The 27,728-nt window shown below is 46.0% G+C and overlaps 1 protein-coding gene and 1 long non-coding RNA gene across 20 annotated transcripts in view; one reads left to right on the top strand and one right to left on the bottom strand.

Annotated features, from left to right (window-relative positions):
* The window catches only part of LOC144828501 (uncharacterized), a 2,902,672-nt gene that overhangs the window by 1,210,906 nt on the left and 1,664,038 nt on the right, over positions 1-27,728 (top strand). The window lies entirely within an intron of this gene.
* Positions 1-27,728, bottom strand: part of LOC144828498 (CMP-N-acetylneuraminate-beta-galactosamide-alpha-2,3-sialyltransferase 1-like) — a 297,640-nt gene that overhangs the window by 201,602 nt on the left and 68,310 nt on the right. The gene's annotated exons all lie outside the window — the stretch shown is intronic.

Here is a 27,728-nt window from a genome sequence, read left to right as displayed (position 1 = left end):
GAAAATATAATTGCATATTTAGATTAAAGGGTGATGGTGTTTTATTAAATTAGCACTTCGACTGTCTTGAGTCCTCAGCCTGAAATATTTTATAACCTGTCTGAACCCATTTATTCATTCACCCATCCATCCATGAACTCAGTGAATCCTTTCTCAGCTTCCTCATTAACTTTTCCATCCATTCACCCGCACAGCAATGATGCATGAACCCAGCCACTCATTCATGCTCCCACTCATCCATCCAGCTGCTCAGCCATTGTCACATGCACATAATAGCTCATCCACACACATACACTCGCCTATCAATGAAAATGATCATTCAGTTATGAAATAGCAAGACCTATTGGCTTTGCCAATATCTGTTAGGGAGTTGCTCACAAATGACTCCCTCCATGCTCAGGGGCCTTATTTAGAGTTTGGCAGACAGGATACTCTGCTACAATTAACGGATATATATTTTAAATTATATCCAAAGGCACTTGTAAAAATCCAGTTGGGATATCTATTAACCGTTCACTAAACTCTAAAGCAGGCACTCTGTCTGACGTGCCTCTGTGCACGACAAATGTCTTCCATAAATTGTGGTAGCACTTGTTGCACTTTGGGTGTGTGCAATGCACGGACAAGTTAAATATAATGGGGCAGATTTACAAGCCCCCTGCGCTCCCAGTACAGCGCATTTCTCTACCCCATATTTACAAGGACAGGAAAAGCCACCCCAAGTGGCTTTTCCTGTCCTTGTAAATACGGCCCCTTTACACGCAGCACTTTGCATGAAAGGGGCATTCCATGGGTGTTGCTGTGGGTGATCCCATGCAACACCCATGGAACCAGACACATTTCCAGATTTACGAGGAATCGTAAATCTGGAAATGCGTGTGAATGCTACGCCACCTGAGGCGCAATGAGGAGAAATGTTTCCATTTCTCCTCTTTTAATGCGTGCTGCATTCTACAGCACGCACTGAAAGAGGAAAACGCCTGTAGTGATTGTTTTTGTGCAGGAAGGGGCACCTTCCTGCTCAAAAACAATCTTCCCATGACGCAGACATCCCTGCACCATGATGCAAGGGTGCCTGCGCCGGCGCATGGCAGCTGTTTGTGGGCCAGCGCATGTGAGAGCATAGTAATGCGACACATCATTTTAAAAAATGTCGCATTCCTGTGCTCTGAAAGTGCTGCAGCCAAGGGCTTGCTGCGCCACGCTGCGGCAGCTTCTTGAAAATCTGCCCCAATGTTTATAACTCAGGGCTCTGACACGTATTTTCAGGACCATCAGGGGAGTGGTTGGAAGATTAGTAAAGAAAGATAAGCTCGGACTTTTGAAAGAGGGAATGGTGTGCTAAAGAACTACCCAGACTACCAGCTCTGGGTTGGTCAGATGGTTTGGATTCAGTATTATTTCTGATGGCATACAGTTGTCCTTTCTTAAGTCAGTAGATACATGGCTTCTAGTCGGAGAGGAAAGATACACTCAATTGTGACCTTCAAGGCAATCACCTGAAGAACAGAGACTCGCACAAGCTCACAGTGTAGTTTGCCAATAACAAGCTAGCCTCCTAACTAAAAAGCAATTGGCCTAAAATCTTAGACCACACATGCTCCCAAGTAGGGCACACAATGACATGAGCATCTCATCTTTAAAAGGGGATCCTCAAACACAAATCACGTAAGGTGTTCTCTCACAACACTTTGTTTACCCATGCAATATTTTCACTTTAGCTTTACGGTCTATGAAATAGAAAAGGCTGCAGTAAAAAAGGAATGCTGTTTTCCCGATCTGTGATGTCAGAATGAGCCCCAACCAACGTTATGATGTCAGGGCTTCCCCATTATAAGATGTCACAACGATACACAGGCAGAGTTATGATACATATCTGTGATGTCACTGCAGGGTGCAATGACTTTCTCTTTTGCCTCGTTCTGTAAGTAGCAGCTCACCCCAGCCTGTAGCTCTCTGGTCTGTAGGGGTTAGCTCCTACTTCCTTGTCCCCCATCTACTACTATTGGGATCTTCCCAGAAGGAGCTGTAGGGAAGGCAGAAGTGGTTGTATGCGAGTTAGAATCTGAGTAGGAGCTCCGCCCGGCGTAGTGTCTTGTCTTCCTGGGTGTCTGTATACTATAGCTTCCTTGTTATAATGTTGGCGATGCTCAGGCTGTTAAATCCGTGCCTCTCTCCACACTCTTCTAAAGAGAGTACGGAGCAGCACAGTGCATTTGAGGAGGTGTTCTGATTGAGACAGAGAGCAGAAATGTTTTACATTGGGATGGATGTCAAGTGAGGGGGGGGGTCGTACGCGCTGCGGCCGCGCCGAAGGTGCGCCAAAGGTAAGCCCGTCTACGCCCGTCCGCGCCTGGACCGCGCCCAGCGCCAGACCCCCTGGTCCCCGCAACACCCCCTCTTCCCGCATCACGTACGACGCCTCTACCCTCTCAGCCCTTAACACCGGCCGACCACCAATCTGTTACCAAGCTGCACCCGGCCTCACCCATGGACCTTTCACCTGCAATTCCTGCAAGTTTGCCTGCATTAGGACCCTCACCAAACCCACCAACATCAAACAGAATGCCGACACCAACCATCTAAAATGCATCCTACTCAACACCCGCTCAGTCCACAGTCACGTCGTCCAACTTTGGGATCTACTCGACTCTACATCACCGGACGTCGCTTTCCTCACAGAAACCTGGATGAACTCTTCTTCAACACCCGACATCGCCATAGCCATCCCTGACGGCTACAAGATTATCCGTAAAGACCGAACCAACCAAATAGGAGGAGGCATTGCCATTGTTCATAAAAACACCCTTCGCATCTCGACCAGTACCGATGACATCCTCACAACCGCCGAATACCTCCACTTCCAGATCCACATCAACCCCAAGACCACACTCAGAGGTACCCTCCTCTACAGACCTCCCGGACCCCGCACACAATTCAGCGAAGACATCACTGACTTCATCAGCCCACACGCCCTCCCCTCCAAGGTCTACATCCTACTAGGCGACTTCAACTTCCACCTAGATAAGAACAACGACAGAAACAACATCACCCTATTAGACAACCTCGCTAATCTTGGACTCAAACAACTTGTTAACACCCCCACCCACTGTGCCGGTCACACACTCGATCCAATCTTTACATCCAGCAAATACGTCTCCTTCAACCACACCACAGCTCTCCATTGGACAGACCACAGCTGCGTACACTTCAACTACAAAAAGACTACATCTCAAAACCAGCTTCAACAAATTCCCCGCAGGAACTGGAACAAACTCACCACTGAGCAACTTTTCACATCGCTCCACCAATACCCTCCTACCCATTCATCAGACCCAAACAAAGCAGCTACCAACCTTGCACAATGGATCACCCGCTGCGCTGATGAGTTAGCACCTCTGAAAAACAACCCTACCAAGTTAAACCTCAAGAAAGCCCCCTGGTTCAAAGATGAGCTTAAAAAATCCAAGAAGACATGCCGCATCCTCGAGAAAGCCTGGAAAAGCAACCCATCCACTGAAAACCTAGCCACTTTCAAGAACGCCACCCGTAAACACCATCAACTAATACGCTCCACTAAGAAATCAGCTTTCAATGATCGACTCGACAACAACACCCACAGCAGTAAGGAACTGTTCAACATAGTAAAAGAATTCACCAACCCATCAGCCGGCACCAATGACATCACTCCCTCCCAGCACCTCTGCGACTCCCTAGCTTCCTTCTTCCACAACAAAATCGCCGACATACACAACAGCTTCACAAAACAACCGAGTGACCAGTCCACCCCACTCACCTCACAACCTAATCTCCCCCCTAACAACCTTCGTACCTGGAAACCAGTCACCACTGAAGACACTATCCGCCTGATGAACTCGATCCACTCAGGATCGCCAACCGACCCATGCCCCCACGACATCTTCAACAAAGCAGACTCAATCATCGCTCCCCACCTTCGCGACACCATCAATAGTTCCTTCAACTCCGCCACTTTCCCGGAAAGCTGGATACACGCCGAACTCAGGGCCCTCCTGAAAAAACCCACAGCAGACCCCAATGAAGTTAAAAACTACCGCCCTATCTCGCTCCTCCTATTCCCTGCCAAAGTCATTGAGAAAGCTGTCAACAGTCAACTCGCCGCCTTCCTCGAATCCAACAAATCCCTCGACATATCACAATCCGGATTCCGAGCCAAACACAGCACCGAGACCGCCCTCATCGCAGCAACAGACGACATCCGTAAACTATTGGACAATGGTGAAACAGCTGCCCTCATCCTACTTGACCTCTCCGCAGCCTTCGACACAGTCTGTCATAACACCCTCATACACCGCCTCAAAAACATCGGAATTCAAGGAAAAGCACTGGACTGGATCATCTCATTCCTCGCAGGAAGAACCCAGAGAGTTCGCCTCCCCCCTTTTAGATCAGAAGCCACCGAAGTCATCTGCGGCGTACCACAAGGATCTTCACTCAGTCCCACACTATTCAACGTATACATGAGCCCCCTCGCATCCATCGTTCGCAAACATAACCTCAAAATCATCTCTTACGCAGACGACACCCAGCTGATCCTCTCCCTCACCAAAGACTCAAACACCACCAAAATCAATCTACACGAAGGAATGAAAGAAGTGGCTGAATGGATGGAGACCAGTCGCCTTAAACTGAACTCGGACAAAACGGAAGTCCTCATATTAGGATCATCCCCCTCCGCTTGGGATGACTCATGGTGGCCTCCGGCCCTGGGAAACGCCCCCAAACCTACGGACCACGCACGTAATCTGGGATTCATCCTAGACTCTTCCCTATCGATGACAAGACAAGTCAACGCAGTCTCCTCCTCATGCTTCAACATCCTACGCATGCTCAGAAAAATCATCCGTTGGACCCCCATCGAAACAAGAAAAACAGTAACCCACGCACTGGTCACTAGCAGACTAGACTACGGAAACACCCTTTATGACGGAACCACAGCCAAACTACAGAAAAAACTCCAACGTATCCAAAATGCATCGGCTAGACTCATTCTAGACATCCCCCGCAGAGCTCACATCTCCAGTCATCTGAAAGACCTCCACTGGCTCCCCGTCAATAAAAGGATAACGTTCCGTCTCCTCACCCACGCACACAAAGCACTATACGATCTAGGACCCGAATCCCTCAATACACGCCTCTCCTTCTACACCCCCACCCGCAAACTCCGTTCTTCCAACCAAGCCCTCGCCGCTATACCACGCATCCACAGGGCCACCATGGGGGGAAGATCTTTCTCCTACCTTGCGGCCAAAACCTGGAACTCCCTCCCCACACATCTCCGCCTTACTCAAAACCACCTCTCCTTCAGAAAACAACTCAAAACCTGGATATTTGATACATAACCCCCCACCTCCCTCAAGCGCCTTGAGACCCTATGGGTGAGTAGTGCGCTATACAAATGCCAAACTTAAACTTAAACTTTATAAGTATATGCAAATATAGGATTAACCAGAGCTCTCGTGATGAGGCCTTGCATTTAGTTGCTGAAGGAATTACACTTCCTCACAAACGAAGACATGATGTAACCAGTGAGGAATGTTAACAAGAACCATATTTTCCTTTGGCTCATATATCAGGCATTAACTTTATGTTTTCAAGACTGCAACATCATTCTTGGAAGAGCATACCTACGGAGAATCTACAAACTTTGCAAAATTGCTTCCAGATTTTGGAGGGGAAAAAAACATCTGTTGAAGTGAATACTTACACCACTACAAACAGGACCACGAGAATCACTGGCATACCCTGGGGCAGGGGAAAACATAGTTGATTGCACGGGGAATATGACGCCATGCATGGCGGGCACTGGTCGCCTTGCTCCAGGCTAGAAGACATGCCCGTTTATCAAACGCTCTTTCACTCATTCGAGTGGGGGTGGGTTTCCTGACTGTGACGGAGTGAAGGCACTGCGGGGCTGTTTGTGGAGGACCGGAAGTTAGGGGTGGAACCTTAACCTCTCAAAGATGTTGACCTCATAATTCCTGATTGACGAACATTAACGAGAGACTCTATCAAAATGTTACAGGCCCTAACGGTTTGCATAGGTTAGAGACTTTTTTGAGAAATCAAATAGTCCGTACAGTTCAGTTCAAAGTCAAGCAACTCCACAGCATCAGACGTGATATGAACAGGAAAAACAGAGACTTTGACTGTTCTTCCTGTTTGAAAAACCAAGCAATCTAGTTGTTTTTGGGTATTCTTCAATTGATATTTCTTTCCTGCATTTACAAAGTGCTTTAAACTCGGGTTCCAAAGCCTCTTCAGTAGCAACAATCAGTATAATTAAAAGGCTCGCATTGACTTTAGAAAAATTAGATATAATGCGAGGATGAAGCTGGAAAGAATAGTGGATTAATGAAACTAACGCAGGGCTCTCACTTTTCCCAACCTAATGAATGCATGCTTGCCACTTGCAGATTCAGAGGGGGCGGGGCTATGAACTATTTCACTGCCCACAAGAATCATTCCCAGTGTGCAGGCCACATTATAGGCCTGGGCAGCATTTTGATTTATGCCAGAGTAATTCTAGGGATTCTCTATTACTCTTTTACGTAGAATTACCGATAATTTTGCACTTAATTTTCATTGCCTAGTTAAGAATAATTTCGTGGTTGCCGGTCCTGGCAGGAGAGCAAATTTATTGAACTCACAAGGCTGCTCATGCTTGCTATTTGTGTTCTGCTTATTTGGCTCTGTTTCTTAGTGCAAAATGCAATCACACGTGCAGTTTGTACATGAGGGTGTATTTTGCACTTATACAATTGCGATGAATGCCGGTAGTAATCTGGGGAAAAAATCAAATCCCAAGAGCACATTTAGCGAGCAAGGGTGGCTGTTTTATTTGTGTTCTGTTGCATTTAGCCTTATTTCTTAGCTAAAAATGCACCCTTGCATCGATTTTGGAAGTGAGGGATTATTTCTGCAATACGAAATAGTGCTAAATGCAGAATTACTCTTCTTGCATTATTCAAGCATAATCTCGTGGAATCCTTAGATAATTTCATAAGATTATTCTTTGCAGAATGATGCGATTTACACCCACCCCTAAAAAATACCTGGATGTGTGAAGGTGACCTTCCCATACAGAAATACATGAACTGTTCACTGGATGCAGAGGCCTTTATGAATCCCGCCTTGCCTCTTTTTTCTAAATTATCCAGAACAGTACATAACTATTCAGTTACACGAGGCATGCCCTACAAGCAAGGTGTGAAAACTTGGAGTGAAAAAACTGTAATTCCTTCACAATGGCGGAGTTACTACTGAAAGGGCATTGGCATGCATAAAAATATAAAACAGACCATCGGTCTGCACATAACTAGATGGCAGAACATGAGTGGAGAGTTCAGGAAAATACAGGTCCCTAAAGCAAAGAGCAGCAGGCAGGACTGCATTTGTCTCAGCATCACTGTCAGCTCTAGTGCAGAAACTGAGTTTCTCCATAGAATGCCATGTCAGGTGAATGATGGTGGTGAGGACTCTGAGCACTGGGCGGTATCAAAGTGTGGGAGGCGGTGTGGTCTGCTCCAGCAAAGAATTTCAATGTCCAACCATCGCCAGCCACACTCAATGGTCAGCAGTGCTTGAAATGGAAAAATAGAAGTGCAGGTACTTTGTAGCAGAGTACCTGCTTGTTTTTGAGAAGTGCGGGTACTTCCCAATTAAAAGTATAGCATTTCTCTTGAGAAGTGCCGGTACTCTCCCTCTCAAAATAAAAAAGTGGCGGTACTCCGTACCGGACAGTACCGGCCCTTTTAAAGCACTGATGGCCAGGCTATCAACCTACAGTGCTGGCTGCTCCTTCTCTTTTCAGGGAACATGAGGCTGACGAAACAAGAGATGCACATTCATTGGTCGCAATGATAATAGTAATGGGGCAGGTGCCATATAAAGGGAATGCAGCAGTTTTTTAACCGCATGCGTGCGGGCGGAATTCCGCTCGCACGCTGAGAATTTGTAAAGCGCATGTTACATGACGAGCTGGGCTCGTCATGAGCGTGCGAGGAGGCTACCTCATGACGAGCCCAGCTCGTCATGAGCGTGGAAGGGGTTAAGAGACGGGCTGGACTTGGCCTGATACTTATCATGGACACCCACTCCACTGCCAAAGCTGACCATGGGCACTCCTGGTAAATGTTACCAGCACTAGCAAAAAAGATTTGTGGAACTGAAACCTGGCGTGAGCAGAGACCACCAGTTTTTTTATGTAATTTGCTGGCTAGATTTAAAGAGTTGAGTTCTGTGGCGCCCGCTGGGTCCCTCTCTTTGTGCGATCCATGGGGACGCAGCAACAGCATCACAGTTCACCTCCCTCTGTCTGTCACTGGCCTTGAAGGGTCATCAAGATCTGGAGCCTGAGCCCTGCAGAAACAGCTGGATAGACAAACATTGGCAAAGCAAATAGGTCACCCCTTTTCGACTTATTTATTAGCTCTGCATTACTGGCAAAAAAAAGTGCCATGACTTCCATCATGCATACGGGTGTATGCGTCATGCTGATATGCTGGTGCAGTATGAAGAAATATGTGCTTACATGCATCCCCACGCACATGCACACATACGCAATAATGAAGCTGCCATTTTTCATTTCTTGTTCCAAGGTGGCAGATGCCATTTTGTGAGGTGGTAAATAATAATAAATAGTTAAATATGTACAAAAGCTCTTTTAAAAAAAGTATGTGCGGGGCCCTCCAAAACGTTTAAAAAGAAACATTTTAATAAGCAAGCAAGCCAATGAGATTAACAAAAAGTCAACCAAAGTCAACTGTAAGTTTTGGTATTGTACAGAACAGCTGCGGTTTGTCTGCTGGAGAAAAATAACGCAGAAAGTAAACCCTGTGTACTTGGGACAAAGACAGAGTGTCTGTTTCAGGTGGAGGATTCACTAAAGAAAGAAACAGTGACAAGCAAAGCATTGTGTGACATCTCGCCCTGCCAGCTGCCAAAAAAATGACAAATAAAACGAAAATAAACCCTTGTTTATTATAAAAAAAAATATTTGTCTCTGAGCTGAGGCTTGGGGGTGGGACAGGGTGATGAGTGTTTTGCACTGCTATTCAGTGTGCATGACTGTCTTGCCGGCCATCTCAGGCCGGCTAAACCGACATGCGCACTGAAGCTCTCTCCAACCCCAGCTGCGTTGCGTTGCCGGGTTGGCGAGAGCAAGCACAGGTTACCAGTCTAACTTGCTGCACAAATCCTCGGTGCTGTGGCCAATCCTGATGCTGCTTTCAGCCGCATTAAAGCAGCGTCAGGATTGGCCACAGTGAACTCTAGGAGCACGTGCCTGCAGAAGAGAGGAGCGCGATGTGGCAAGTCATTTAAGTGTTTTTTTTATATTTTTATTTCTTTTATTTCCATCAGTCCGTCTCTGTCCAGCAAAACATTAATTTGAGCAAGTGAGATAAACTTTTAAAAATGAAACAGAAACTTAACAGCAAATCAGTTTTGCCGGATCTGAGCAAGAGTCCTAAATTCCCCAATTCACCAAGCTGTGTAGACTTGGAAACATCGTGTTATCCCCTGGTACTTTAGTTTCCTTGTTTTCTCTACATGCCCGTACTTGAAGCAATCGAGTTTGTGTCCTAAACAACATTACACAACCTAATGCAGCATAATTCCATGCCATTTAAGATTTCAAATTGATTCATAACGTTCAGCATATATAATGGCCTATTTCAAACCCTAGAGTGGCTTCTGGGTATAGGAATAGCATGGTCAATGGGGATGTGTGGCTGCCCAAATTCATTTAAAAACTTGTATCACGGTTGCATGAAAGTCTGAGTGCATTTACGGGTTTCAATCCTGTAAGCCATAAACGTTGCACAGAAACCTCTGAAATTGTTGCATTATTTACATTGACACGGTTCCTGGCTGTTCACAAGCCATGCACGAAGGCATGTTTCCATTCCGTTTGTCTGCACTTCTTTAACACTGCTGTTGGTGCAATGCTGCTTCAGCTATAAAAAGATGCTCTTAGAAAACTTTTTTCCTAATTATTAGTTTTCAACAGTTACCAGATAGCATCAGCGCTATTCTTTCTGTGGCTGACAAGCAAGATGTGCATTTCTCACCAGTAGTGCAACCAGTTAACTTCAAGTCACGAAGGACGCTGTCCCGCAGATATTGGCTTTCATTTAACAACAAAATGCATTCTGGGAGTTGTTGTCCTGGTTCATAAAACTGGTTCGCATCATACTTTTCCATTGAAGACCCACAGCTGAAAAGAATAATTATAGAAGAAAAGACTCATCCTGTAACTTTCCTCCCTGACAGGACGAACAGAAATTCTGTCACAATTTCCTGCACCGAGTCGTTGACGAATCGTTCCAACTCACAAGTTACTGACCTGCAGCAAATTAACTGTTCGCTTTATTACCTTTATAAAGCGCAGCTCTATCTCCAGAGATACGTTGCCGTCACATCCAACCTTTTCAGATGCAGCAGTCGAAAGGATAACCTATTCTAATAGTACACGCAAACTCCCTTTGAAGTGCATTTCAGTGTGTTCACTCCTCCTAACCTCAGTGCTCGTTGACGCAAAAGTGCGTGGAGACAGCACGTGCACTTCCTGGTCGTCTGCTCAGCGCGCGCCTTCCAGAGCAGACCTGCCTAATCAGTAGAACGCCCTCTCTAGCCTTGCCCTCGAGGGCCGTGGGGGTGGGGGTGATCCCAAGAGCCCAGCTTACTTCCTGTATCTTCCACGCCGTATCCGTCTGCTGCCCAGGAGGCTGGTGAGTGGCTACCGGTGGGACCAGTGGCCTTCCACATAATGATGGGGGGGGGGCCTTTGAAGACTGTTAAATGGCCTCTGACACACACAGACTGAATTGGGGGTGCTGAAGGGTTGCAATGCAGGGACTGTTGGTTCCTGTGATGCGCACCTGGGTGGGACAAGGGTGGGGTGACCAGACGTCCTAGATTTCAGAGGACTGTCCCGGTGTCCAGACAATGTTCTTCATTGTCAACACGTTCCCCGGGTTTAAGAACACAAGTTGAGTCTTTCTGCAAAGCAGAATTGAAACTTTGCTCTCCTAAATGGCGCCTCAGAAGCCCGAATTTTTTTTTTTCAAGCAGAACAAGAGGAGGTCGGCTGCGGGCAGAGGAAGAGAGTGGCGAGAGGCAGGGGCTAGGCTTGGGGGGGAGGGAGGGGGTGTTTCAACCCCCCTAATACATTGATTATCCAGGAAATAGTTGTGTACATGTGCTTTCAGTCAGGTATGTTATGGTTGTCGAATTTCACCTATGATTTTAAATGCACACTCAGACAAAAACATACACACTTTCTCTCTCTGTTTTGAAGTTCTTAAAACTGTTGGTAATTTTACAACATATTGGCCCAGATGCATCAAACAAAAATCCGCTCGCAAAGGGGCAGATTCTTAGAATCTGACCCTTTGCGACCGGTATTTTTGCATTTGGGATGCATCATCCCAAATGCAAAAATCGCAAATTGAGAATTCGCTAAATTGCGATTACTTGCATTTAAGGAATCTTAAATTGAGATTCCTTAAATGCAATGCATTAAAGTTTTAAAAATAGCGATTTAGCTAAAAGGGCACGCAAATTACCATGAAGTAGAACTTCATGGTAATTTGCAAAAACTTTGAAAAATGCACTAAAGTGCATTTTTCAAAGTTTCATGTTGCGCACACACATGCCCTAAGGGCATGTGTGTGTGCAACATATGTGCACAGATCAATTTCAGGGGTGCAACAGGGTGTCCTTTGGACACCCCTGCACCCTTGAAATCGCAATCTCAATTTGCGAATCGCTATTTGCGATTCGCAAATTGAGATTGTCTTCCCACTCATTCCTATGGGCCTCCTGGCCCATAGGAATGAATGGGGAGTTATTCCTTAATTGCGACTCGCAATTTGCGAGTCGCAATTAAGGAATTTTAAGAAATCGCAATTTTTTTTAGCAATTTCTTGATGCATTGCATTTTGCGATTCCTTATTTTTCGCAACTAAGGAATCGCAAAATGTATGCTTGATGCAACTGGGGGATTGTCTTTTAAGTAACCCTAACAATCCTCAATGCTCTCTTTTCCACTGTCCCTAGCCCCCTCCATGTAATAATTTTTAGCAAGATATATCGGCGTGACTGCTGGGGAATTTGAAGCTCACCCAGCTCCTACACTCACCCCCTCATCCCCCTCGGTTTACTGGCCAACCTATGCCCCTGGGCAGAGGAAGACTCCTGGTGGAGATCCTGCCACAGCTAAAACAGTTAAGATAATATATATATAGTAGCCTTGCAAATGTGTGGTTATACATATAATGTACACACACATATTTAAAAGCCAATGCAAAAAACGGGGCAGGCCAGATATAAAAGTACCAACAAAAGCTTTAGTCCTACTCTTATGTCTGACCTGGTTCTTTTTTTGCTTCTCAAAACTGGTCACCCTAGACAAGGGGTCGCCTCTGATGTCAATGGGGACAGACGTTTAAGACGTCACTCGCTTCTGTACTGTCGTTTTAACCACAGCTAGCTTGTGCGTGGCCTTTGCATCTTCCGCACAATTGGCGGTAAAAATGCGGTTCGGTTTCTGCGTTTCATTCCGTGGTAAGGAAAGGCTCGCCAACACCTCTCAAACAATTCAGTGCGGTTTCTGAAAGTATATGGAAATCTTTTTTAAGCACACTTGGCACCACACCAGCACTCAGGGGGGTTGGGCGGGGCCTCTTTAGTGTGGGTGGACCCACTCTAAAGCTGCATGGAACATGATAAGATGGCGGTTCCCGTAGTGAAAGCGTGAAGATGTACAGACAAGGCGGGGGCACAGCGGACAGTGTCGGGGAGAGGTTCCCCTTAGCCTGCAAACTGAATGACATTTATACAATGGGGAGATTCAAAGACCAGACTTACGACGATGAACAGAGGAGAGCCTAACGTTTGCCCAGCCCATCTTTCCTCAACCAGACGTTTATTAAAAAAATAAAAATATGTATTTTAGGTTTTTTCTTGCACGTAAAAGCGTTGCACTTTAATCAGGTGCCTTTCATGAAACTAACTAAACATGAACCAGTATGGGTGAGTTGCAATTGCCAGCTCATTATATTAATATTTGCTGGTCGGTGAGCACCTGGTCTGTAGGGGGTGGGATTAGTGTAGGGTCCTTGCGCTAGAGAATGGCGGGTCACCTACTTTTTATTTCAACACCCATCCTTTTCCGCCAACGGGAAACGCCCGATGGAATAAATGGTAAAAAGTGTGGAGCTAAGAGTTGTATAAAACATCATTACTACCTGTAGGAGGGAGTTGCTTGTTTCAGTAGGGAAGGAAACCTATATTTCATACTTATTTGTTAAAATACATAATTTCAATGGACATATTCCAAAAGCACCAAGCTAATACCGGCACACATGACATAATGCAGGGGGTGGCAAATTAAATTGAACAGTGACACAGTCAACAGTTTTGCCGCTTACATACTGAAGAGATGATTCGAGGTTCTCTATGAAGTCACAACTTCTATATCATCGGCAAGCACAAGAGATGTTCCCTCGCACATGTAACATAGCGTGGGGCACAGAAGTGTCAATGTAGCCACCTACTGCCTCAGTGCGTGAAGGCAGATGCAGTGTTTGATTCCTGCAATTGGACAGAAACACGTAAGGATGTAAGGGAGAGAAGCCAGGGCTGTTATCTTGCTACAAGGATGCGGGGAAGAGGACTCACTGGGATGCTGCTGCAGGTGAGTGAGACAAGAGGAGGGAACATTTTGCTGGGAAGGGAGTAGGATCATACAGGCCCGGAAAGGTGTAGAATGGAACATGCAGGGAAGGGAGACATTGCAGGGGTGTCTCCATAAGGGAACCGGGTCCTGCCTCATTGAAAGCACAGAGTGCAGGAACGTGGTGCAGGAGGAAGCTCACCTGAGTGTGCTGCATTGTTGTTCTGAAGCACAGGAAGCTTGGAGGGCTTAGCATCTGGTGAAGGCGCAGGCAGGGAATCATGGCCAGGTGGGGGCAGGCTGTGTGTAGAAGCATAGATTGCTGGAGGTCTGTGCATGCTTCCTCTGGTACAGGAAGAAACATGCACTGGAGGCAGTGGAGTGCATGCGTTGCTAGAGTTTTGCTGATGAAGAACTATGCAGGGCTGCATATCTGGTTTGAGGAAAGCTTTTAAGGGAGAACAGTTCCTAGAGTTCTGCAGCTGGAGACACATGCAGAGCTGTGAATCTGATGTAGGAAGACGCATACCGGGGAGGACAGGCGTTGCAGGAGGTTTGCTGCATACAAAGCCTGTAGAACTGTGAAGCTGATGTAGGAAGCGTGGGGAAGACAGACATTGCAGGAGTTGAATGACACAAAACGCATACAGAGATGTGCATCCTATGTAGGAGGGTGCAGGCAGGGGAGGACATGCATGAGATTTGCAGCACATGAAGCATTGCGGAGCCGGCGCTGGGCAATGTGGGCAACTGCCCAAGGCCCCGCAATCTCCTCTCCAACTTGGGGCCTCGCACCAATGCGACATAGTCAGGCCATGGCATGAAAGATGCCACCTTGCAAGTGCACCACCTTAGGGAGGCCCCTCCCCTGGCCTCACTGGTATGGGGTAGGGGGCGAACCCAGGTGTGGGGGGTAGTGCCAGTTGCAAGAAAGCACATTCCTCAGTTTTGTCCTGCAATTAGGACTCCTCCGCCCCACACCCCGGGAGGACTATTGCCACTGTTTAGCTCCCTGGCAGTCTTAACCCTCTCTTGAGATAAGCAACCCTCACACCTTCAGCCATTTATGAGCTGTTCAGAGGTGTTTGTAGGTGCCTGGGAGGTAAGGGATGCAGCCTCAGGAGCAGGGCATCTATTGAGATGCAGATAGCCCAGAATGGGTCAAGTTTATGCAAATTAGAGGGGCCTCCCACATTCCTCTTCTGCCCAAGGTCCCCAAAAATCCTACAGCCGGCCCTGCATGCAGGGCTGTGGACCTGGTGATGGAGGGGGCATGCAGGGGAGGACAGGTGTTGCACGGAGTTGAACAACACAGAAAGCACGCAGAGTTGTGGATCTGATGTAGGAAGGTGCATGCGAGGGAGGGCAGGCATTGCATAAGTTTTGCAGCACAGGAAGCAGGCAGCGAGGTTGATCTAGTGCATGAGGGCTCATGCATGCGAGGACAGGTATTACAGGGGTTTTACAACACGAGGAGCATGCTGAGCTGTGTATCTGCACAGGAAGGCCAACGAAGGAAAGGACTGACTTTGCTAAGGTTTCATCGCCGACACGAGTATGGAACATCTAGTATAGCACTAAAATAGCAATATCTTTAGTCAGTGAGATTTATGGATGGTATAATCTCATTTATTTTCCTAGCAGTAAACCCAAAAACTCTGGGTTGATCTTAATTTTTTAACATAGCAATTGTAATTGCATTTATATAGCGCAGACTACCCCTGCGGAGGCATACAGCGCCTCACTCTGGGCAGCATGCTGCTCCAGAGCTAAGATTTAGTGGGTAATCCAATGGGTATTGGATATTGCTTGTTGTTGTGATTAGTCTCGTGCTGTAAGGCAAACCACTGTATGCATTTACTCCTGTTCTTAGTAGTGGGTTAAATTCATCTGAGTTACATGTGGACATTAGTTGGAGGATGGCATGTGAGTTTATGTATGTAGATGGTGGGTTTATTAGATGAGTAAGACGAGCTTAGATACTGTGAGGTTGCATTATAACTTTCAAAGAAGGAGAGGTTGTGATTTTTTTAATGTGTTACTTGTCTCTGAAGATAGTGCTATAGTAGGTATTTTGCTAGGCATTAGAATCACTTGAACAGTCTGTCAGCTGCTAAGTTACCAATAGACCGCCAATCTAGTCTGGTCAGCTAATCTGCTCTGGGTTTGTAAGCGGAAAGAAATAACTTAATACATGTATAGGGAAAAGTGGAGAACTTCAGGCTGCACTCGAAGGAAGCAGTAAACTCATGATTATATCAAAGTGTGAAAATATACAGGTAAATAATTCAAAATTCGAAAATGTGATTCTGTAAATACTATAGCGGATGTCATCTGAGGTTTATCCTCAAGTTTGGCTTCCAGTATTAAATACAAAGTAATGTGGTATTAATTTTGGATGCTTCTGGTTTTCATGACACAAGTGGGGGGGGAAGGGGGCAGATGCAGCTTCCCCAGACAGTACAAGCATATTGCCTGCAATCATGTGACTGAAGGGTGGAGATCCAAACTCTCAGGTAGGGAGGATGGTGACAGGATTGCGACCAGAATTAAGTCAGGTTCACCGCGGATCCTTGCCATCCAAGGATTTTCAAATTAGCCCTCCCTGCCATTGAGGGAGAAGTCCTTTCCCTGAGTAACCTCTCGCTAGAAACAGGAGAGGTCCCCAGGAAATTCATGGAGGCTAGAGTAATCCCCCTTCTCAAAAAGATAGGAGCAGGCACCACCAACATGAAAAACTATAGGCCCATCTCCCAACTTCCCTTTCTGACTAAAATTATGGAACAACACATCCTCAAAACTTTGTCGATGTTTATGGAAGAACATCAACTACTCGGGGACAGACAGGCCGGCTTTAGAGCCCACCACAGCACCGAGCTGGTGATGCTGTCAGTACTGGACAAAATCGGGCTCACAGCTGACAGCAAAAAGCTGTGCGATCTGGCCCTCCTTGACCTGTCGGCGGCGTTCGACATGGTCAACCACTGTCAACTCCTGAAAAAAAACAGGACATTGGCATCGGGGGGAAGATACTTCATTGGACTACCTCCTTCCTGACAGATCGCACCCTAAAAATTCAGATGGGTGATTGTGTGTCTGGCAGGGGGTCTATAACCTATGGAGTCCAACAAGGGTCTGCACTGTCCCACTTCTGTACACCATGTATCTCAGACCACTAGTGAGGGACTTGGCCCAGATGGACTGCCAGGTGTTTACGCGGACAACACACAAATGATCTTACAAATTGAAAACACCCCACAAGCCCACACACGGGTGCAAGACATACTGAGATATGTGGTAAACTGGATGACAGCCAATTCACTTAAGGTCAACCCCGAGAAAACGGAGGTATTGGCCATTACTACGGATAGCAACCCATGGACCACCCAATTTTGCCCACAAGAGCTGGGAGACACTCCATCTCCAGCCCCGGTGGTAAAAAGCCTGGGTATCAAAATAGATGCCAAACTCTCACTGTCCCACCGAGTATCCACCGTGTTCGGAACCTGTGTGGGCCTGTTTAAGCAGTTGAGGAAAAGATCACCCCTCCTTTCTTTCTCCACCATGCAGACTGTGGTGGCAGCCTTGATCATGTCACAACTAGATTACGGTAACTCGCTATAATGGATTACCGGACAGGTTGCCTGGCAAACTCCAGGTGGTGATGAATGATGCTGCAAGGCTGATCTTTAAGCTCCCCAGACGCTCTCAGGCTTCACCCCTGCTGCAAAACCTGCACTGGCTCCCCATCAGACAGAGGGCTAGATTCCAGGGCCTTTGCATCGCCCACTAGGCCCTGTATGGACAGGCCCCAAGATACATCAAAGAACGCCTGGGGAAATACATCCCCGGCCGCACCCTAAGGTCTTCCATGGATGGCATACTAACCTGCACACGGTTTAATTACACAACTAAAGTGGGGTGAGCCTTTTCTGTCCTCATCCCGCAACTGTGGAGTAGGCTGCCAGGCCACCTCCGGTCCGAAAAAGCCCTCCTTCCATTCAGGAAGAAACTGAAGAATATACTCTTCACAAAATCCTGGGCATAACTTAGACCCCTTAGGGGCTAACATTCACTCGTGGGACTATAGCTAATCTTCTCGCAGCGCTTAGAGTTCTGCCAGTATTAAGCGCTCTACAAATAACAATTAACATAACATAACAGGTGACCGATGGTGACAGGACTCCCCATAGAAAGGCAATGAAGAATCTGTTAGCCAGGGGCTGCTGTTAGTTGTCTTGAAGAACCATCATTGGTAAATGGTAGGGTGATGGGTGGAAACTGAAGATGCTATTCTGCAAGGGGAAGGGGGGATTTAGGTGAGGTGTAGCATTTTGTCTTCTTTGATTACACTTTCAACTGGACTGATGATAAATAAGTGCAGAACATTCATACCATTTTGTGCCTCTAGTCTGTGCTTCAGGCTGGAGACTACTGCACTGTGAGGGGCTTCATTAAAACAAAGGCTGTATCTGGAGAGCAGTCTGGAAAGGGCATTTGAAAGGAGAACCACACAAACCAGTTCTGCAGCAATGACGGTACACAATAAAGTGCCTCTGATATATTACATAAGTAGGACTTCCATCAGTCCTTCTTTGAAGAATGGAATAGATGGGTCTGGTCTAATCCCTTTTGGGATTTTACTTCATGTTCTGGGTGATTGCGGTGGAGGTTTTTTCACATTCTCTATTCCGTACAGGGAAGAGAAATGGGAACTGTGACGCGTTACATAATCTTACACACCTCGTTCCCTGAGAGCCACATGGCTGTTAGGGAAAGATGGTGCTGTGCTAGTTTATGGAGTGCAGGTTTTCATGCAGAGTATATATTTGCATTTTAAATAATCCAGACATGTCATTTTCCCTTGAAGCAGTGTAGTTGCTGCAAGGGGTGCGGCAGAAACCGAAGTCTTGGTACAGTGAGGCAGAAAAACCAGCTCTCTCTCTTTCTCTCGCTCTCTGGGTTAGTCATGGGGTGCGCCTCCTTACAGGGGTGGGGGTGGGCAGAATCTGAGCTTCTCCCTTGAATTGCTCTGATTTGCACCACTGAGGTTATTTTCTCAGGGCTCAGAATGGTTGGGTCGATCCCAAGGCTTCTAAGACATAGGATTTGATCAGTGGCGTAACGAAACTTGAGGGCCCCCCTGCAAATTACATGGAGGGTGCCCTCTATGCTTCCAGGCCCCAGTCAGGAGCTTTCAGGCCAGGGGCCTATCGCCCATGCACAGTGCCAGTGGAGCTGCTTGGGGCCCACCGCGAGGACTGCAGGAGCTGTTGTTACGCCGCTGGATTTGATGGTGATTGACAGATAATGAGACTTTCTGCCTGGTCTAGCTATTGCTAACTACCCTGAACCAAGTCAATTGATTTATAAACTCAGGTTACCTGGATTGACTGAAACATATTGCAGCCGTTCCCACTTCAACATAGTCAAACACCAACACAAAAAGCATTCCAGTCCCATGATGGTGAGAGGAACTAATGCACTATGAAACTAAACACACAGATTAGACTTGGCACAAGCAGTAGATACAAAAACAAAGCACTATTGCCCTAGTCTTGTGTGCTGAGCACACTGGAAAAGAAACACAACAAATTTTGCCGGCGCAACTCCACACAAACACCACATCAGAGGACAACACTGGATGCCAGGATGGGGTCTGACAAAAGCCAACATCGACAGACAAAAGCATCCATTCCTTACCACTCCGAACTGGTCCGGTACAAGAAGCCCATGGTTAAAGTAATCCATATGACTTCCAAATAATCTTTCAGCTGTAACCACTGACCCTCTATTTAAGAAGGAAAATCTTTTTTGCAATTTCATCATGCGTTCTGGTAGTGGATGAAGCCCAAGGTAGGCTGGTCAGTGTACTTCTCTGCTTATTTAGCTAGCAGGTTTATCCGTGGTGGTGAAACGCCCTTGTGTGCAAAGCAGTAAATTTATCAAAACTATTGTGTCCACCCAACATCCGCTTCCGCTGAGCAGCCGGTGGACTTTATTACACTAAGCATTGGTCAGGCAGTAAAATTGGACTAAAAGGAACTGCGGCGTCTTTCCAATGATACAAACAGGTATGTATTGACAAAAGGCTGTCTTGTTTAATTAGCGTCCTTGCTGATAAACACTGCGCCATCTTTGCTGCAAGTTGCCACAGCAAATAGTGAGGCTTATGACTTTCCACCCATGCAGCTCGGCCAGGCTGTAAACAATATCAGTTCAGAAAGTAGCCCAACATCATTCAGCTGCCACTCAAAAGCACAAGCAGATAAGACCATTTAAATCGTTTCAATCGAACTCAAACTCTAAGCTGTAGAAAGAGCTGTGTGGTGGACAAGTTAGGAGAGCCCTTGCTGGCTCTGGTCTCATTTCCCACTTGCTACCACAATTAGAAGAGAGGCCCTTGAGTTGTTTTTTTCTTTGTGCCTACCACCATAATTAGGATAGAAACACCTGAGGATCAGGCCTTATTTCCCACCCAAACACAATTAGAAGAGAGACCTTCCTTAAGATGGTCTCTAGTTTAAAGCGCTCTGATATCCTTCGGGATCAAGTTCGCACTATATAAAATATTATAAATAAATAAATAAATCTCTCTGCTGCCACCATAATTTGGAGGGATAAACCTGAGGATCAGGCCTTATTTCCCACCCAAAAACAATTAGAAGAGAGGCCCTCCTTAAGCTGGTCTCTCTCTCTCTGCTGCCACCATAATTTGGAGGGATAAACCTGAGGCCTTATTCCCACCCAAAAACAATTAGCAGAGAGACCCGCCAGGCCCCGGTTTCACTTCAAATAAGCCACCAGAGTTAAGAGGGAAGAAGACCCCTCTGAGCCTGGTCTCACTTCATACATGCCACAACCGTTCCGAGAGAGCCCCCATAGCCAAAAGAAACCCCTCAGGCGCCACATTTCACTTCACACACACACACACCACCCCAACAAGAGAGAGCTTCCTTTCACTTCACAAATGCCACCCCTGTGAGGAGAGAACATTCAGGCCCTGGTCTCACTTCACGCACACCACCGCAGTTCAGAGAGAGACACCTCAATTACAGTCGCACTTCACAATTGCCACCACAGTTAGAAGACTGACAGACAGACAGACAGACAGACAGACAGACAGACAGACAGACAGACAGACAGACAGACAGACAGACAGACAGACAGACAGACAGACAGACAGACAGACAGACAGACAGACAGACAGACAGACTGACTGACTGACTGACTGACTGACTGACTGACTGACTGACTGACTGACTGACTGACTGACTGACTGACTGACTGACTGACTGACTGACTGACTGACTGACTGACTGACTGACTGACTGACTGACTGACTGACTGACTGACTGACTGACTGACTGACTGACTGACTGACTGACTGACTGACTGACTGACTGACTGACTGACTGACTGACTGACTGACTGACTGACTGACTGACTGACTGACTGACTGACTGACTGACTGACTGACTGACCGACCGACCGACCGACCGACCGACCGACCGACCGACCGACCGACCGACCGACCGACCGACCGACCGACCGACCGACCGACCCACACCTCAGGCCCCACTCTCACTTTTCAAGCCACCACAGTTAGGAGAGACACCACAAAGGCACTATAAACACACCATCACAGTTGGGAGAGTGACACCTCAGGCCATGGTCTCGCTTTACACACCACTCCACAATTTTGAGGGAGAGCCATAGGGCCTCGTTCTCACTTCGCACACACCACCAGAGTTAGGAGAGAGACCCTCTGACTCTGGCCTCACATTATCATTGTAGGGAGACAAACATCTCGGAATGGAAAGATGGGAAAAAGAGAAAATGCAATTTTATTCAAGTTAATCATAAAAAAACGGAAATTTCCCCCTAAAGTAAAAAAAAAAGAAAATGTAAAGTAACGAACAGCAACTGATTTTTGGAAAACCTACAGGTCTCCTTTACGTTGTTGAATGTAGTGAACACTTAAGAGGATAACTTGTGCTCAGCCGATGCACCTTCTTCCTCTTTCTCACCTAAAATCGGAATACTTACACTTCATGAAGGTGAATATTCATCAGTTTTGCTCTTCAGTCTTTCAAAGGCAGTGTGCTTCTTGTTTTCACAGCTTAAAAAAAGTCTCTGAAAGACCTGATGTTGAGAGCCCCAGGGCGGCACCAGCCAAGTGCAACAGAGCATCACCACCAGGTTCAGAGCAGCACAACAAGTGATGCAGAAACAGATCAATAAGCAGCAACAAAATACTCTTCTCCTTGCTGTGATATAGCCGTGCTAATTTATCATCTGTCCGAAGTGAATGCACATCGAATTATGGAAATATGATTCTAGTCATCAATCGCATGAGACCCCATGTCCCTGACTTTTTCGGATATGTTAATCTGCACCATGTCCAATTAGGACATTAGGGACTCCCATGGAGATGCTTCAGTTCCCGCTCTCAGGCGGCCTTTGAAGTATTTAATGAGAAACTACCTTAGACCCGAAGCTTCAGCTGCTCTCTTACGTGGCCTGTATAACACGTCCAACACAGGTCTGCGAAGGCCATATACGAGACAGGTTTTCAGGATCATTTCCAAGTAAGGGCCTGATTCAGAGTTTGGCGGACAGGTTACTCCATCACAATTTAACGCACTAACAGATCTGAGGAAGGCGTTCCCCTCAAGCTGGAAAGATGGTGGCATGAGGTAGCGTCTGAAGTATCTAGTCATAATGTTCAGACACTGTACCGAGAAGGAACCACTAACCGAGCGCACTATTTCCATTTTAACATCAAAAGCTCCAGAAGGACACAATTTGTTGCAGAGTTTTGGAAAACTGCTATGACCTCATTCTGAACACAAGCCTCTTTACCGTAAAAAGGCATAGGAATGAGCAACAGCATTTCTAATACTCCAGAAAGCATATGTGAGACCAATGACACACCTTTTTAGCATCTTTAAAGCCCTTAAAGGCATAACACAGCACTGCATTTGTGGTTGGTGAGTGTTGTGAGCAAGTGCCACCAAAATCGGCTGCATTCGTCCCAAAGAAATCTTTTTTTAAAATTACATTTGATTTATCATTCGCTTACACTTGCATCCACTGGTGTTGGGAAATATTAGAGGCCTGATTTACAAATGGCTGTGTGTATCCTGGTTCCACAAAACAGCAATTTGCCAAAGCAAAGTCCACTCACTCATATTACTTAAGTCCACCAAAAAAACCCTAAAATAACTGCATGGAATGGTTTGATTTGAGTGCACAAGACTAATCCCAATTACTAACAGTAAGCAATAACACTGAACTAACCATCAACCTTGAGTTCCAGTGCAGCGTGTGGCCCAGCGCAAATCGCTTTGACGCCTCATTAGAGGTAGTAAGCACTATATAAGAGCAATTACAATTCACAGAATCAGTGTGCGTCAGTGATACGCATAGCGATGCGCCTTGATGAATATGTTTAGTCCACCTCTGTGGCCGATTTGCTCATAAATGCATGAGAAGGGGACTGGATTTGGGAGTTTTCCGAGGAACACAGAGATGATGTAGGCAGCTCCTGAAAACTCAGCAATTTATATAAACCTTTGGGTTAGGTTTTCACCCCTGAAATATAACACAAAGTAATTGGAGCTGTGACGAGAAGAAAGAGTAGGTACTCTTCTAGTGTGGGAAAGGAGAGCAAATACACCATATTACCTGGAGGTGAAGAAAAAAGAAAAAGTGCAAATTCTCGGGCTATGTGATTTGCTAGTGAGCAATTGATGAGAATTTAGAAAATCCATTTGCAAACATTTAATTCACGTCAGCATTTTCGGAAACTTGTGATTTCCAGTTGAACATGTGCTCGAAATATAGAATTAAATCTTCAGGAGCAAATTTTGTAACTTATTGACTTGAGCTTTGGAAATCGGGCACCAGATATTTAATGCAAATACAAAATGGAGTGCCCTCCAGGGGGACATATGACTTGAGCTTTGGAAATCGGGCACCAGATATTTAATGCAAATACAAAATGGAGTGCCCTCTAGGGGGACATAGTGATAAAAAATGCAGCAAGTGCAGTGGCACTGCGGCCCAGAGGCTGGAGAGGCACTAGGCACACCAACTGCAGTTGCATTACACCAGCTTAAAGATGACATAGGGTCTCTTTTGCAAAGACTGTATTAGGGGCTGTGTCACCTTTGATATGCTACTGACATTTAACCCCTTGGGTGCTCAGGACAGCCCCGGCCGCCCTACGTCATGGTGGGCGTGTGCTCAGGACGGCTGGGAGCCGTCCGAACGCCGCCGATTCTCCAGTGCGGCGCAACTTCCCCACCTGTGCGAAATAATTAATTAGTGGGCGGAGTTCGGACGGCCCTTGGCCGTCCTCCGCACATGCTTACCGTGACGTAAGAGGGCCAGGGCCCATCCTGAGCATGCAAGGGGTTACGCCCCCTAATTAAATCCCAGCACCGCTACGGAATTCGCACCGCAGGGTATGGGTTAACGGGGAAGTATGTTATCAATGAGGGGTTAACTACTGGTATAAAAGTTCAATGTGTTTAGCTATTGCCAATGAACTGCATATCATAACATGTATTTGTAAAGTGCACATTCACACATGGGTATCATGGCGCTGAATAACAGAAGTTTATTGTTATGAAAGGCAATGATACTTATTTTATGCGCTTCAGAAGAAAGAAAGGCTGAGTGTACCTACTGGGATTTGAACCCGTGACCATGAAGTCAAACACAGACCCCTAAAGTGGATGCATTAGTCCACTAAGCCACCAGACCCATCACCAACTGCAGGTGATAGGTTTGAACCGTGGCATCTTTTCAAGGTCAAATGTATCAGTAACAATGAGCTGGCAAATAGGAAACCAGTTGCTTACATGCAATTGTGGTTTAGCAGCTTGGAACTCAATCCACCCATCGAGTGGCCGGGTCTGAATGTGTCTTTGTTTCTGTGAAATGAGTTAGCTTGTGGAAAGAGTCGACTTAGGTGGAGCCTCGATGTGGCGTCTACTGTAGTACCCAACATCATAGTCGTTTTTTTCCTTCCACGAACCTCCTGTAATGGAGAGGTGGGAGGGGTCGCATGTGAATCTAGAAGATTTTCAAGTTTCAAGACCGTAATTGCAGTTAAGTAACTGTTTTCTTTTCATAGCATGTAATCTGTTCTAGATGCATATGCTTTGCACATATTATGTAGCAGTATTGCCTGCCTTGTGGCAGTGGGTGAAAGAGGGAGTGGAAGCAAACATTTTTCAGGCATGGCTTGCCCCACTTCAAGCTCTTTGTATCAATGTAAGGTAATACAGTCATGCTTTGCAAAAGAATGTTCTGAGCCAATGTAGCTGCTTTGCATATTTCTGGCATAGAGAAATTGGCCACAAAGGCCATCCTAGCCTCTTTCTTCCTGGTAGAGTACGCTTTTCCAGAGGGACATATAGTTGAATACTCTGTACAATCCATCTAAAAACAGCTGTCCCTAGAGCTTGAGTTGAATGTGCCACAAAGAACTGTTGTGTTTTTCTGATATGTGTATCACTTACACATAGTACATGACTGTCCACCTGACATCCAAATGTGTGCAGAACTTTTTCTGGTTCATTTAAAGGTTATTGGAAAAAAGCAAGTATGGTGACAATCTGGTTAATGTGAAAAGCTGAGATGACCTTAGGTAACAAAAGATTTTGTGTCCTCATTATTTGCTGATCCTTGTGTATGGATATGTATGGTTCCTGTATGGTTAGAGCTTGGATCTTACTCTTCAGTGAGGTAATTGTTGCCAAGAATAGCGTTTTTAATATAAGGTGGTTTAAAGTAGCCGTATGCAGTGGTTCAAAAGTCGCTTTCATCTATCCTGACAACAGTAGATTCAGACTCCTCTGCGGAGGAGGTACCTCCCCTGCAGAAAAAGTCTTTTTGCCCCTCCCATGAAAAAAATGTTTTATGTTTGTAGTCGGTATGGAATTGTAATTGTGTGTTGAGATGTGGTGCTGGGAACGTTTTCCCTTGTTTCCAGACTGGGAGACGATTTCTGCTAGTTCACTGTGAATCCTAGTGTGTATAGTAGTTATACCACCATTGTCATGTCTTCTAGGCAAAGTTTCAAGCGCTTGCTTCGAATAGTCACTAGTTTAGATAAGGATAAACATGCATGCTCTGTCTTTTGAGGGTTTTAGCTTTCACCACCAGTGTCTTGGTAAAGACCCTTGGCACAAACTTTATTCCAAATGATAGAACTTTGATTTGATAATGTTATTCCTCCATCACTTCAGTACTTCTTGCATGCTGTATGAATGGGTTTGTGGAAGCAAGTTTCCTTGAGATCTACTGTTGCTAGGTAGCCTCTTCTGTTTAGCCAAAGTATAACATCTTGCAATGTTGTCAGAGCTCAGATCTAGAATAGGCTGCATGATTAGGTCTGGTTTTGGTGCAAGAAAGAAAACACCTGTGTTTCTTCCTCTTGCTTTTCCTTCTCAGTATTGTTCTTTGACAACAGCTCTTGGATCACTTTTTGCAGGATTTGCAATTGATTCTCCATATAATGCTAATGTTTTATTGGCTTTGTTGGGGGCTTTTGTAGGAAGTCCATTAAGAAACCGTGTTAAACAATAATTACAATCCTCTTGTCTGTGGAAATGGGTTCCTAGTCTTTGAGGAAGTCCTTTGTTCTACCCCTACAGGTGTGTTGTGTGTGGAGGGAGGGAAGTTTGAGTCACTGCCTCGAAAAAAGGGCTTGGGTTGTTGTTGCTACGACAGTACATGACCTGGGAATTCCTTCTTCATCTCTTCCAGTGCTTGGTCCAAACCTCAGAGCAAAGAGCTGGTTCCCTTTCAGAGACTGGATTTTACCTCAGGTTTAAAACATAAGATGTGTAGCCACCCATGTCTTCTCATGACAGTCCCCTTAGCCAGCTGTCTACTTGCTGTGTTCGCAGGGTCATAGGCCTAATTCAGGCAGAAGTTTGTGATATTCTTTCCACCCTGAAAAATGCTTTTAGCCCTTTTGTGGTACTCCTCAGGGAGATGTAACATAAGGTCTGCAAGTCCACCCAGTATTGGTGGGCATCCCGATTTAATAGGGTGTTAGAGTTAGCAATCCGCCACTCTGTGGCTGCAGCTCTCTCCATCTTTCTTCCTACAACCTTCACCCTTTTACTCTCTTTATCTGTCTTAGGTTTCCCATGGATTTTTTTCCTTCCAGGGCACCTGACCCTCATCTCCTCTCCACATTACATCTTCCTTAGAAGTTGAGGCGACACCATTCATCTTATCTTTATCAGAAAAGTTTTATTTCCCAGTAGAATGGGAAATTCTCTGTGCTTCTCTTTGACTGAGAGTTTCTTCTGCATTTAGTGCTTAGTATTTTGTGACCTTAGGTCGTTGCTGTGCTTCGGCTTCTTGGACGTTTTCTGAATGCCTCTCTCCTTCGACAAGTCAAGTGTTTTACAGGCATGTGGAACTGTGGTCTTAGTGTCTGTTCAGTGCTGTTTTTCAACCTTGTATGTCTTTAGGTTCGATGTCTTGGTGTTACCCCTGAGCCTCCAGCGCTTCTACGTCATTGTCATCAGAGAAACCTATCTTCTCCAATGACGCAGCAAAACTCTTCTGCTTTCCCATCTCCGAGGAGTGTATTTGCCCATGTGCTCAAATAATCTTGTCTCTGTGAACCAATGTCTGTGGTTTAAAGTACGAGCATGGGATGCAGTCCTGTGACTCATGGCCTAGAGGAGGACAGACAAACAGAATGGATGTTCGTTGTTGAAGGTGAACTTTCGGAGGCAGTTCAGGCAAACCTTGACGAGAGTGCTCATACTCTAAAATGGCACTGAAGAAGCTAGCGATTCATCCTCAATAAAGGGACATTCTCCGTATGCTGATCTCCCCTACGAACCCCGAAAAATTCTCGCTCCAGCATTGAGTGCTGATCTCGGTTTTCCCCTCAGCCACTTTCCACTGTACTTCCCAACAATCTTCTGAGAAGAATATCGGCAGCTCTCTGATGCATTTTCATACCCAA

The sequence above is a fragment of the Lissotriton helveticus genome, chromosome 4_1 (assembly GCF_964261635.1).
Source record: "Lissotriton helveticus chromosome 4_1, aLisHel1.1, whole genome shotgun sequence".
Classification (NCBI taxonomy): Eukaryota; Metazoa; Chordata; class Amphibia; order Caudata; family Salamandridae; genus Lissotriton; species Lissotriton helveticus.
This window is presented reverse-complemented; position numbering and strand designations above follow the sequence as displayed.